Source organism: Calypte anna, chromosome 3 (assembly GCF_003957555.1).
Source record: "Calypte anna isolate BGI_N300 chromosome 3, bCalAnn1_v1.p, whole genome shotgun sequence".
Taxonomy (NCBI): domain Eukaryota; kingdom Metazoa; phylum Chordata; class Aves; order Apodiformes; family Trochilidae; genus Calypte; species Calypte anna.
In genome coordinates, this window is record NC_044246.1 from 25,015,925 (window position 1) to 25,028,153 (window position 12,229).

Consider the following 12,229-nt stretch of genomic DNA (forward strand, 5'->3'; position numbering starts at 1 on the left):
GTCAATGTAGATCACAGCAAAAAAAAAAAAAAAAAAAAAAGCTTTTAAATTTTTTTTAAGAGGAACAGACAAGACCTATCACTGCTGTGGAACCGGGAGATTAGACAAAATGAAGTAGTATTCTGAAGCTGTACAGTATATTTTGAGATGCTTGTAATGGGGGTATTATAAAGTAGGGAGAACTCTGACCCTCTATCAGGCTAAGTTCAGCATTATGTTTCTTAGCATTAAATCAGAAGAGCACGGATTACAGAAGGGAAGAAAGCTATTTGCCTGACTTCTCTCTACTTACCCCTAGCTTGCTTCCAGCTATCATTTATAAATAGTGCTCTGGTAGGAAGCTAGGCAAAAAAATAAAACTTGTTAAGACCACCTTGCCTGAAAACTTGGCTTTTGACCTGCTGGTGACAGGGACTGGAGCAAGCAGTGTCAAATGGAATGATTTTTAAGGAAAGACAACAGGAACTTGTCGCCTCATTGTATGCATTTACAAATAAAGGCTTTTCAGAGTATTAGGCCTAGTTAAAGCTGCCCTCTGGATAAAAAGTGTTCCCAAGCAGCCTCAGATAAGCTTGGGAGACAAACAGATGTGACTATGGTCCCTGGCGTTTGGCAAGAACACTCACTGTCAGGAAGAAAAATATGAGCATGGACAGGGCATCAGCTGCACCACGGTGGAGCAGGCCTGCAAGTGTCATAGCAGTGGCAAAGTTGTGGCAGAGGGAAATAAGAGGGCTGAAAAAGCCAGGCTGGTGTGAACTTACACTAGCATGCCAAGAATTTTGTTGTTGTCATCTCATGCCTCAACGCATTAAACAAAAACACTGGAAAAGCCACTGTCAATTTTTATTCATTTTTTAATCTTGTGCACAGTTGTTTTGACTCTCTTTTCTGTGTGGCTAATAAGTGCCTCAGAGATGAAGACTGACTCGGAAGACAGCAGGAGTAAAACGCTATTGAAATAGTAAACACAACAAAAGTAGTTTTGATGCAGCAAATAATTCTGTAGAAGCAATTACATGTAAAGATTTCACAATTATCTACATGTTCTTGTGACAAACATTCACTCTGACATAAATATTGTCAACTTCTTAAACAGCTGCAGTCTCCCTACCATTTATTTTTGCAAGGCATTTACCTTTACTATGGCAACTTTCCTAGAATTATATCTTTAAGTTCCCTAAGCATTACTGTCTATGCATACACAATACAGTGTTTTTCTGTAATTTTCATAGCTCAATAAGCAAATATTTTTGGTGTTTGTTCTGCAGTTACACATGTTCACCTCTCCAAGGCTTCTGTAATAGTCTGCATCAGATTTTTATCTACCCTGACCTCTGCAGTCAGTAGACCATTTGGTTACATACCCCAAATAAAGGTCTGTTCTGTGGGGCAACCTCCATCTGCACTGATCTAATTGCACTTCACCTAAGCACTTAAAGTAGTTTTTAACTCTTTCACTAGAGGTAAACACTTTGATGCTATTGGAGTTCTAAGTTCACCAAGTCCAGTCACCACAAAGGGTAATATGGTAAAATGGGTGTAGAACAGCAGATACTCTTGAACATGAATTCTAGCCCTCTCAGCTAAACTCAAAAGAATCCCTCATCCCAGAATTAAAAAACTCTATTCAAATTATATAATTGTTCCACAGTCTCTTCAGAAAGATGCAATGAAGTGTTCTGTAGGAGTTAGCTTCATACTCATCGGTACAATGGCTTAAAGAAGTGAGACTGTCATCTCAACTGGGGGAACTCTGGGTACTACTGTATTGAATACAAAATGTTTTCATGTGTATTTTAATGTCTCATTGTAACAACATGTCTGTTGATTAATTTGTCTATCTGCTGTTAGCAGCTGTGACTTTCCTTGCAAACTCTAATCCTTTCTTTGGTATCAGACCACTTGCTTTTGTTGGTGCACTCTAATTGTGCTCAATGGTCGCAAGACCACTGTAGGCAAAAAACTTCATTTTGTCCCTTAGTATATTTATTTCCAAACAAAGGCAGATGTGGGAGAGTATTTTTTGTTTAATACTATCTATAAACTATCTGTAGTCAGAAAAATCCTGTGCTGACACTATTATGATGCAATAATGTTTCCAAGAAATCCATTTTCTATATGACAATTAGATGAATAGTAATGATCAAAATTTGCCTACCCATTATATTCCCATGAACATCTATCTCACCTGAGGAACAAATCCACAGTAAATAGTGCCATACTTTTCAGCCACAGTATCAATGCATTCCTGCAGATGGCTGTAGAACTCTGTAAGTTTATCATTAATGAAGAGGTTCACTAGAAGTTAGTAAGGGAACTTCTTCCACAAGAGATTACAAGAAAATAAGAGTTGATTGGTTTGCATTTTAAAAGAGACTCATGGGAATTATCTAAGGAAATCTAATTTAAAATTTATAGATCCAAAATAGATACAAAAATGGACATGACTGAAGAGAGAATGCAGTGAGCATGAGCATCAGGACCATGACTCAATTTAGGCTTGAAATGACTCGGCAATTTCTTATAAACCAAAACGGAATAGGGAGTGTGTGAAGCAATGCTCACAGCAGCAGTTTAAAACAAACAAACAAACCAGAGCTCACAGCTGAGTAAAAAGGAAGTAAGCAAATAGAGGATGAAAAAAATTGGAATGTACAGAACAGCTCAATGTTAAAAAATCAAATAGTAATCTGAGGAAACCTCCCATTATTCAAGAACGTTTTACACAAAAATATCACAGAAATGGTTCTCCTATCCTTACATGGAATGGACCTGTGGTACAGATTATCTGGTCTCCCACATGGCTTAAAATGCACACACTGTTGCCTCTGGTGGCCAAGAGAAATCTGACCATTTGTGCTGCTTATATAAGAGCTTGGATGAACTTGATGTATCTTCCTAAATTTCTACAAGTTGCAGACAAAATGCTTCAAGAGCATCCATGAAACATTTAAGAGAGTCTATGGCACACTTTACGATCAGCTCAGATGTAAATGACTTTAAAAGCTTATTATAAATGTATTTCTAAATGTCTAATTAGCTAATTAGACAAGATGAACACAAAATCCTACACTTCTATTTGACACAACTGGCAATATAATCATGAAATACAATGCATATGCAGGATATGTATTATTTTTACATCCTTACGAAAACAAATATGTATGTCTTCTTGGTGTCACTTTGCTGACACCATTCAGATGAAATTAATTCCCCACTTGATTCCCCTACATCCCTTATAGTGGAGCTTTTATTCCAACTTGTTTAAAGAATGACATGATCTATATAACAGATCACTTCATCTGCCTCCATGAGTGTGAAAAATATTTCATTAACCACAGTCTTAAACAGATTTGATAAAACCATGCAACTCTATCACATTCCTTTCATACTGTGCCAATATGATCACAACATAACTTTAAACATAAGGGTGACATTTCTGTATTATTGAAAGTTCTGCTGCAATCCTATTATGAGAAGAACACAATCTTCCCTTGGCCCCATCAGATTAACTCATAATTTAATACTATATCCTATTATGTTCCTTTCTGTTACCTTTTTCAGCACTTCTAAATGCTATTCAGACATAGATGTAAACCAATTTTTTCCTTAATTTCCTGAATTTACACACTCAACTCTACACTGGCATAATTTTGGCAAACACAGTGGAAAATAAAAACAACATTGCAAATGTTTTGACAGCCAATCTGAAATCACTTATGTACTTTATTTGTGAATTGAGTCTCTAAAAATTTTTTTTGAGTATTAGAATTCTGAGGGCAACCCACTGCCCTCAGAAAGGATAATGCATTGTTTTTTCTTGTTTCTAATTAGTAATTTAAGCATATGTTCAGCATTTAACTCTAAATGTTTGCCTTTTCCCCAAGCTCTAAGACAGCTGTCCAAGATGTGAATGCCAGAAAACATTTAAATATCAACATCTGTTGAATTATGTTAATTTAGTGTAATATAATTGGGCATGAGTTGGAATTGATCAAAAGTATATGAATTACACAAAGACAAATCCAAACCAATATCTTGCTGTATGAACAAGACACCAAGAAACATTGAGGGAATAAAACAAAAAAAATCCACTTCTGTTAAAAATTAAATAGCTAAACTCTGCAGTTTTCTTCCACAAATGACATGATTTCACATTTTCAAGATATGAAATGAATATTCATACTCAGAATATAAATTTTATATTAATTCAGAATATTTCTAGATATTTTTGACAGCAAGTTCCATTACTGTTTTGTGTCAAACAACACCTTTTAAAAAAGAATAATGTTTATATTCATGTAATGATGAACTGGAGCTAGAAAGCAGGTTGCAGGAACTGAATACCATCCTGTTACAGGACAATAGTGTTTTGTAAGTTCTAAAGCAAAAAATCTTGTGACAAAATTGTTGATATCCATGAGATACAGGCCCTGATTCAACTCTGAAGTGTTTTGTAAAACATCTTCTTGATTTGAGCAGTAACTATGGGCCTGAACAGACACTTCAACAGAGGGACTTGATAGCTTACTCAGCTAGACTATTTCTTCCAGATATTTCTGGATACCTATTTCTTTACTAGGTATGACGTTCACTAACTCAGTGCAGGACAAATATGTGTTGTTGAAAAGTCTTTAAAAAAAATCATCTTAAAGTTCTGGATTATATTCATTCAGAGTTAGGTTAAATTATTGGAAACAATCGCATTATATTAACAATCCTTTACTCGTAAAACTAGAAAAATCAAAAAAATAAAAAAAAATCAAAAAATATCTAATCAGGTTATATATAATATTTTATCAGGTTGGAAGCACTAAACACTCAACCTATATGCCAGCTTCTTCCTTCTGAGATGTGAAGGTGAGCAAGCATCACCAACTGGATTCAATTTGGTTCAGTTACTGTGGGTAAACAGCCAGCACAATGAAGTTAATTTTAATCAGCCATTCAGACCTAGATCTAGACCAGTGATCCAGTAATTTTTTTCATACTGCAAGCATTTCCATCAGTCCATACCCTACTGCCTCACTATGGGTTCCAATAAAAAAAACAGCTCTCCAGCTAGACCCCAACATAACTTCTTCACCTTAATTTCCCTATTTTTAATTTTTAATACCTGCAACTCTTAAAAAAATCCTATTGTCTGGTCAAAATAGCACAATTATAATTCAGTCAATAATCTGATGAAAAACATATCATTTTATGCAAGTTGGGATGAGAAAAAAAACCCCAATCACTAAAGATGAAAATGAACATTAAGCAAAATATGCCACCTAACACTGCACCCATTGCCATCAGTACTGTCAGCCAACTCCATTGAGTACAAGGAGCCTGTGTGTGTAGGAGTGAATGCAAATTTTTACCTCCTAATAACAAAGAAAAGCAAGTAAGAGAAGGTTAAAAGAAACACTGACTTTTTTTTTTGTTTCTTTATAGTTTCTGATGTTCACTTATGTCCTCTTTATATTATTAATTAGCAATATCAACATTTTTAAAAACATGTATATAAAGTAACAGTAGAATGGCACAACTGATTCTGAAATTTAAAAATCAGCAGGCTGAAGAGTGCTCTTTGCTTCCTTTTGCCAAGGACAGTGAACTGACAGCTAGTTTCCAGATAGTCTGAAATGTACTGTTACAATAAATGATCACCATTTCAAAATACCAACAAAGAAAATAAATTTAAATTTATGTAATTTGAAACAAACTACTCAAATTTCCTTTAAAATTCTTTCTCTGCTTATACAAAACTACATTCTGAATAGATGTCAGTGTGCCAGTATTTTGGTGAATATGAACCAATGGACGTTGCATTATTTAGGAGATTCAGGGATCCCTCCAAGATTAGTAGGAACTCGATGTAAAAACTGCAGTTTTGTTTAAGTAAGGACAGAAAGAGGCAAACCCACCCTTCCTTCATGCATGGATATTCATCCTTATGCTCAGGATACACAGCTTGCATGTTTCTGCTCTGTGCTGAACCAGATCCAAATCTCTTTATGGCGGGAAGATGCTGGGAGAAATGAGTGGTTGGAAGAAGACTGCAAACCAATCCCTTTTGATTTCAATGTTTCTAAACAACAGGTTAAAAGCCTGTGGAACTGCAGTGAAAATTCCTGTGTATAGCTCTTGCTCAAACCTTAAGAAGCAAGAAGGGTCTTCACACCTCCGAAGCCCAAAATTAACTTTACCCTTATGCCATTAGCATTTTAACAGGTAAACTGAGACAAGCAAAGCTTGACCTCTGGGGCACGTTATCTGAGTGAAAAAAGGGAGTCTAATGCAGTTGAGTGTTAGAAACAATCATCATGTGCTAAAATTCAGGTACTTGAAAGGGAGAAACTGGCTACCAATCCAACCAGTCCAGACAGTACATTAGGAGGATTCAGAAGTACTTGAATTTTAGGGGTTATCTGATTTTTTTCTTATATATTATTTAAAAAAATCAGGACTAATTGACTTCCTGATGGTTGACATACATACTCATGTGTACGTGGAATTCAATTTTATATGGCAAATTTACAGAGGTATTTAGCAGCTTATTTGCGTGCAATAATATAAATTAAATTAGATTTTAGTTCAATAATAACAAAATCTGGTTTGTGGTTTTGTACTTAAATAGTTTTTAATTAAAGATGTAATGAAACTGTTCAGATGATACAGAAAAATGTAATTTCAAAACTAAGCATAGTATCCAAAATATCAGCTACTTTTACAAACATTCTAATTACGGAACTTGAGTTAAAATATGATTCTTCAAAGATACTTAGTGACTAAAGTTCATTTAATCAATGGATACTTTGAATCTGTCCATGAAACAATACTGTGGCAGTAAGATGTCTATAAAATTAAAGAACCACATACTAGCTACATTTTGAAAAGAACTTCTTTTACCTTAAAAATAGGTCATAGCATAGAAAACTCAATCAGGAATTGCTCTCTTCCAAAATGGCACCATCTTTCATTCCTTCCAGAGAAGAAAAATCCCCAGCTGATGGAATAATGCTGTCCCTGAGGGTGACAGCGAGGGAGGAAAGCAATGTGTCCTCAAACATTCACATAATTTAATCTGGAACTGCAAATATTATTAAGCACCAATCATAACAGTACAGTTACTGCTTCATGGCACTCCAAAGAGGAGATAAAACTGCTTAGTTGTTAATTTCTAATGATGTAAACACATTTGGATTTTAATGTTATGTCTGAATTTCCTGCATTATTAGCTCTGGGGTTGCAAGGTATTAACTTACTACCTTTAATAATTTTACACTTGAATTAAAAGGTGTGTTTAAATATTATTTCCTTTTAAAGTATTTTTGTGGGGTCGTGTTGATGTGATGGCAGAAGCGAATCGCCTAGTAAAATAGGAAGCTATTACTTAGCTTTGCTGCAGTGTAAGTATGTGTCCAATTTAATGTGTAATTTTCAAAAACTGGCTGAATTTACCTCCTCTGGTACTGTAATCTCATCCCGCAAAAGCCACATTTAACAATTACAGTTCTTGTAATTAACTAGTAGTTTAATGTACAGTTTTCTTATCCCAATCCATTAACAGCTGCTCAAAAAATGTAGTAATTAATGGTTTCATTTATTTTTGGCAAACCCGCAACTCTACAAATAGTTTTGTATCTACTGCAAATTAGGACTCTTTCCCAAACAACAGATGACGCGGTGGGAAAGAGGGAGCAGGCAGAATCCTTGCACATCTTTGTCTCTTCAGAAGATCAAATAAAGAGCAGCTGTAATGCTATTTTTACATATGTATAAAAAAGTACCATGATCCATATCATCGCATGAAAAATGAACAAGTGCTGTACAAACAGGGGACAGAAAGTTGTATTGCTAACCAAAGCAATAATACACTTTTGAAAAGCTCTCATCGGGTTTGGTGTAATTTTTCTCCTAGGAGCTAACTTTAAATACTATTTCATAGAGAATACTGTGAGTTATAAGAAGTGAAAAGAACTGAGAGCCATCATCTTGTACCAATACAAAGTGCATATTTAAACCAGATTAACAACAATGAGAAAAAGGAGGGAAAGTGCACTGCAGAAAACATGGGGAAGTTATGACTGGGGTTTTATTTATTTATTTATTATTTATTGTTCTGGGGTTTTATTTAAGTTTATCACCATTTAGTAGCATCTGACATACTTCTTTTACATAACCCTCCTGGTACTACTTTCAAAGTCTGCTTCCTGCATGTCTCCTCCATGTGTGCAAAGAACCTTATTTTAGTCTCTGCTGTTGCCCATGGCAGGAGACTTCAAAGACTTCTTGCCAGCTGAAAACAGCTGCAATGGGTAATCATTGCACAGCTAGCACACAGTCCTCCTGTCACATTGCAGTAATGCCTGAGTAGGTGCCTCCTACTTATTTTTAAAGAAATATCAAGGTACCACCTATACCTAAAGCTGTGATCTACTTTGCAGACACAAGAAGTGGCTAACCAGTTTATACAAAGGTGCTGCTGCATTGTCTAGATTGTTAACACAGCATCAGTTAGCTCGTTGAAACCTAACTTGTAAAATTCTATTCCACCTTGAAATCACTTTTATGACTATGATTTAGCCTAGTTTCAAGCCAGGATTGAGCTTCTTAAGAATTACAAATAGCTTTTTTTTTTTTTTTATTTTATTTATTTATTTATTTATTTATTTAAAGCTTACTGGGGGAGCATTTGAGTGTGGAAAGCCAACATGGTATTATCAAGATATGATTAAAAAACAGTAATAGATTGGTAAGCAGTGAAAACTTGGGTACTATTTCATTTTCAGTTTCTCAATTCATTCATGTCTCATAACTTACAGTACAGTAAGAAAAAGTAAGTGTGTAGATAAAATGAATAATGATACTTAATAGGAACACACTGTAAAAGAAACATGACAAAAGACCATTATGTATTGTAAAGGAAATAATTACAGAAGCTGCATTGACTCTATGGCAGCATAGTAAGTTACTTAAGGATTCTGATTATTCTGTCAAATGAGGACAAAGGTACTTTCTAAAGTCATAAGGGTATTGTGAAGCTAGATATGTTAAATACTAAGAGACAGGCAGAGAGTTCTGTGATGGAGGTCCCCCATATATTTAACATAATAACACGTTTAAAATCATGTTATCACAGCTGGGCAAAATACCATTTAACACCGTCTTCACTGCTGACCAAATGAATCTCTCAGCCCTGGGGAATCTTCTTCAAGCAGAAGTAATTTTTACAAAATTTTACAAAGGTGATTTAAGAAAATGTGTTTTACCTCATGATGGGGGTAGGCAACCAACGAGCACATGATCAGCTCCGGCACTTAAGCTGCCAAGCTGCAACTTGTTAACTCCCCATAACTCAATCATTTCAATTGTTTGCCCACAGCCTCGGGCTACAGACAGACATTTGGTCTCCTAACAACTGCACCAGATGAAGACATTACTATCCCAAGCTATTTGTTATCATACATCTGCTTGAGATTATCATCTCCACAGCTCTGCCGGAGGAAGGAATCATGTGAGCACTCCCTAATATGGTTTGTACAAAACCAGCCAATTTAATAAAAAATAGGTGATGTGAGCTAACCAAGCTAGTTTTGCCTGAAGCACCTTTAAAAATGTAGGTAAAAAACTTCTTTACTAGCAACAGAGTGGAGGATGAAAATATGTAGCTGGAAGAATCATCACCTTTAAGCAATGTAGCTGGACTGGGGAGGGGACTGTACTGTTTGTATCCTCATGGAGAGAGATATTGTAAACAGAACGTTCTGAAGCTATACAAGAGAAATAAATGCAGCTTCTGAGCCAGTATTACTTATTAGTGTATATAGAATTTAAATCTTTAAAACTACATGTTTGTAAACTGAAGTTTATCTGTAAAGGTAGTATAAAATATATATATATATATATATGTATATATTCAAAGGTGTCAGATACAGAAGATCAGCTGCAGTTCAGATTGTATTAGCACAATATAATCTCTCCAGGTTTGAAGTTTCCTGGTGTAGGACTGTTTCCCTATTTAGCATTTGGTTCACGAACAGCTGTATCAACAGTTCTTAACAACCCAATTATTTTGCCACTAGTGAAAGTTCATGTTAATGTAGAATTGGCCCATTACTATTTTGACAGAAGAAACCTACAATATGAGCCAGCCAATACAGTAAAGCTCACTCAGAAAGTATCAGTATTATTTCTACCTTGAATAGACAGCTGCAGACTACTGCTGTGCTTAGAGCTCCACACCTTTCTGATTTATTAGCAAGAGTAAATTATTCCACCAGTCACTGATCTAATGTAAAATGGGTATTTATATAGTGTCTACATGCTGAGACAAGAACAGTGTTCAGTCATCCAAAAGGGGTAAGAAAAGTCAAAGCAAGCATAGAAAAATATTTCTGTGTATACATCTTATATATACACAAAAACCAAAGTCTTCTAGAACAGCAAACAACAAAGACAGAGTTGTGTGAAAACTACATGAAGAAAGACCCTGATAAATTCAGTCTCACTATAAAAGCGGATTAAACTGTGTTCTGGATAAAAACAATAGTTTTAAAGAATATCCAGTACTTGCCACTGTTGCTATCACCACATTTAGCAACAAACAGTAAGGCAATATAAGATCATAGCCACTACTTTTTGTATGCCTCTTTGCAAAGGGGGTTACTCATCTGAATTACCTTCATCCATCAATTGGAATAGTTCAAAACATGCAAGAACTGATTCAGAGCAACTTTAGAAAGCTTCAGACTTTCAGGTTTTGCATTCAATAGAAGAGGCATCTGTTTGTAGCACTCTGAAATAGTAAAAGATCTACTAGAACATTGCTTAATACTGTATCTTAACCTTGTGACTTTGGTATCATTGCAGTCTAGTGGTTTTTAAATATTTGGGTATATGCAAAAATCTAAATGACAGATTTCCATTTTAAGTCTTTATACACAGTAATGAAGATGCGCATTTCCAACTAAGGTCACATTCAACATTTTATTAACTGTTTATTTGCTTCAAAAGAAGTAATTTGCTTCAAAAGAAGTAATTTCTATAGCTACCTTCTCAAGCAGAAACATTTTACTTCTCCATATTTTCTGGTGAAACTGAGATTAACCCTTTTGGTCAGAATGATAATTTAAAATTAAGTCATAACAAAATCACTTATGTTTAAGGGTGTTACAGTATGATTAACACACTGTGGCTTTATGTATATCATAACTATGATTTAGGTAAGTCTTTAATAGTACAGAAAATTTACAGAAAATGTCAGTCTTTGATTTGCCACCCAATGCATCTATAGAACCTTGCTAGATGTTTACTAGGATATCAGTCTACTAATGTCCTGATGATTGGACATGAAGAGAGGTTGAAGATCACTTCAGGCATTTAACACTATTCTAAAAATCTCTAACTGCTTGTCTAGGTAGCAATGACTTCACAAGACCTTCACTGGTCAGAGCAACAATCACCTAAGTTACGATTCTGAATCCCTCAGCCACCTTTTTACATTGCTATAGGATAAAAAAAAAAAAATCCTAAAATTACTTTAAGCATGATCTGTTTCTTACTGCTTTCTCTACATCCACTTTACACTCTCAGTTTCATGTAAGCCTGGTGGTAAAAATGCACACACAGATAAAATGAGTGAACTCATTCTAAAACTCTGAGTAAAAATATGATTAAGCAAGTAAGTGTACTCGCAAGAAAACATATCCAGAATACTCAAAATTCTTTTGGCTTAATATAAAACGTTTAATAGACAAAGATAAAAACAACTTCTGGAGATGAATGACCAACACTTGCATAACCAATGTTTCAAGAGTGTGCAATCAGAACTTGTATGCAGTGAAACACATTCATCTTTAATGTGCATATTTTTTTAAGAAGTATTAGTTTCCCTTTCAAGGTGTTCAAAGCTAGCATGCAAGAATATAATACACTTATTTCAGGATGACCACATACATATGAAAAGATAAGTACCTCAAAGACAACTGTCTCAGTCAAAACCACAGAATTACATGATATAAATCTATTATAACTTTTTTCATAGTAATTTGACAGCATTTATTCATCTTTACAAACAATATAAAAATTGTGTGAAGTGTTGTGCATAGCAAAGGAAACATTTCTGTAGTTTCTAATTTAAAAAGTTACCAGAATTAAAATAATTATTTGGCAGAACACATCCAGCAGGTAATGTATATGTAAAAAAACCTTCCAGGAACATACTCCTAGACCAGTATTC

At 34.9% G+C, this 12,229-nt stretch overlaps 1 protein-coding gene across 1 annotated transcript in view; it reads right to left on the reverse strand.

The window, feature by feature from the left end:
• Window positions 1-12,229, reverse strand: part of GPATCH2 (G-patch domain containing 2) — a 120,344-nt gene that overhangs the window by 18,057 nt on the left and 90,058 nt on the right. The window lies entirely within an intron of this gene.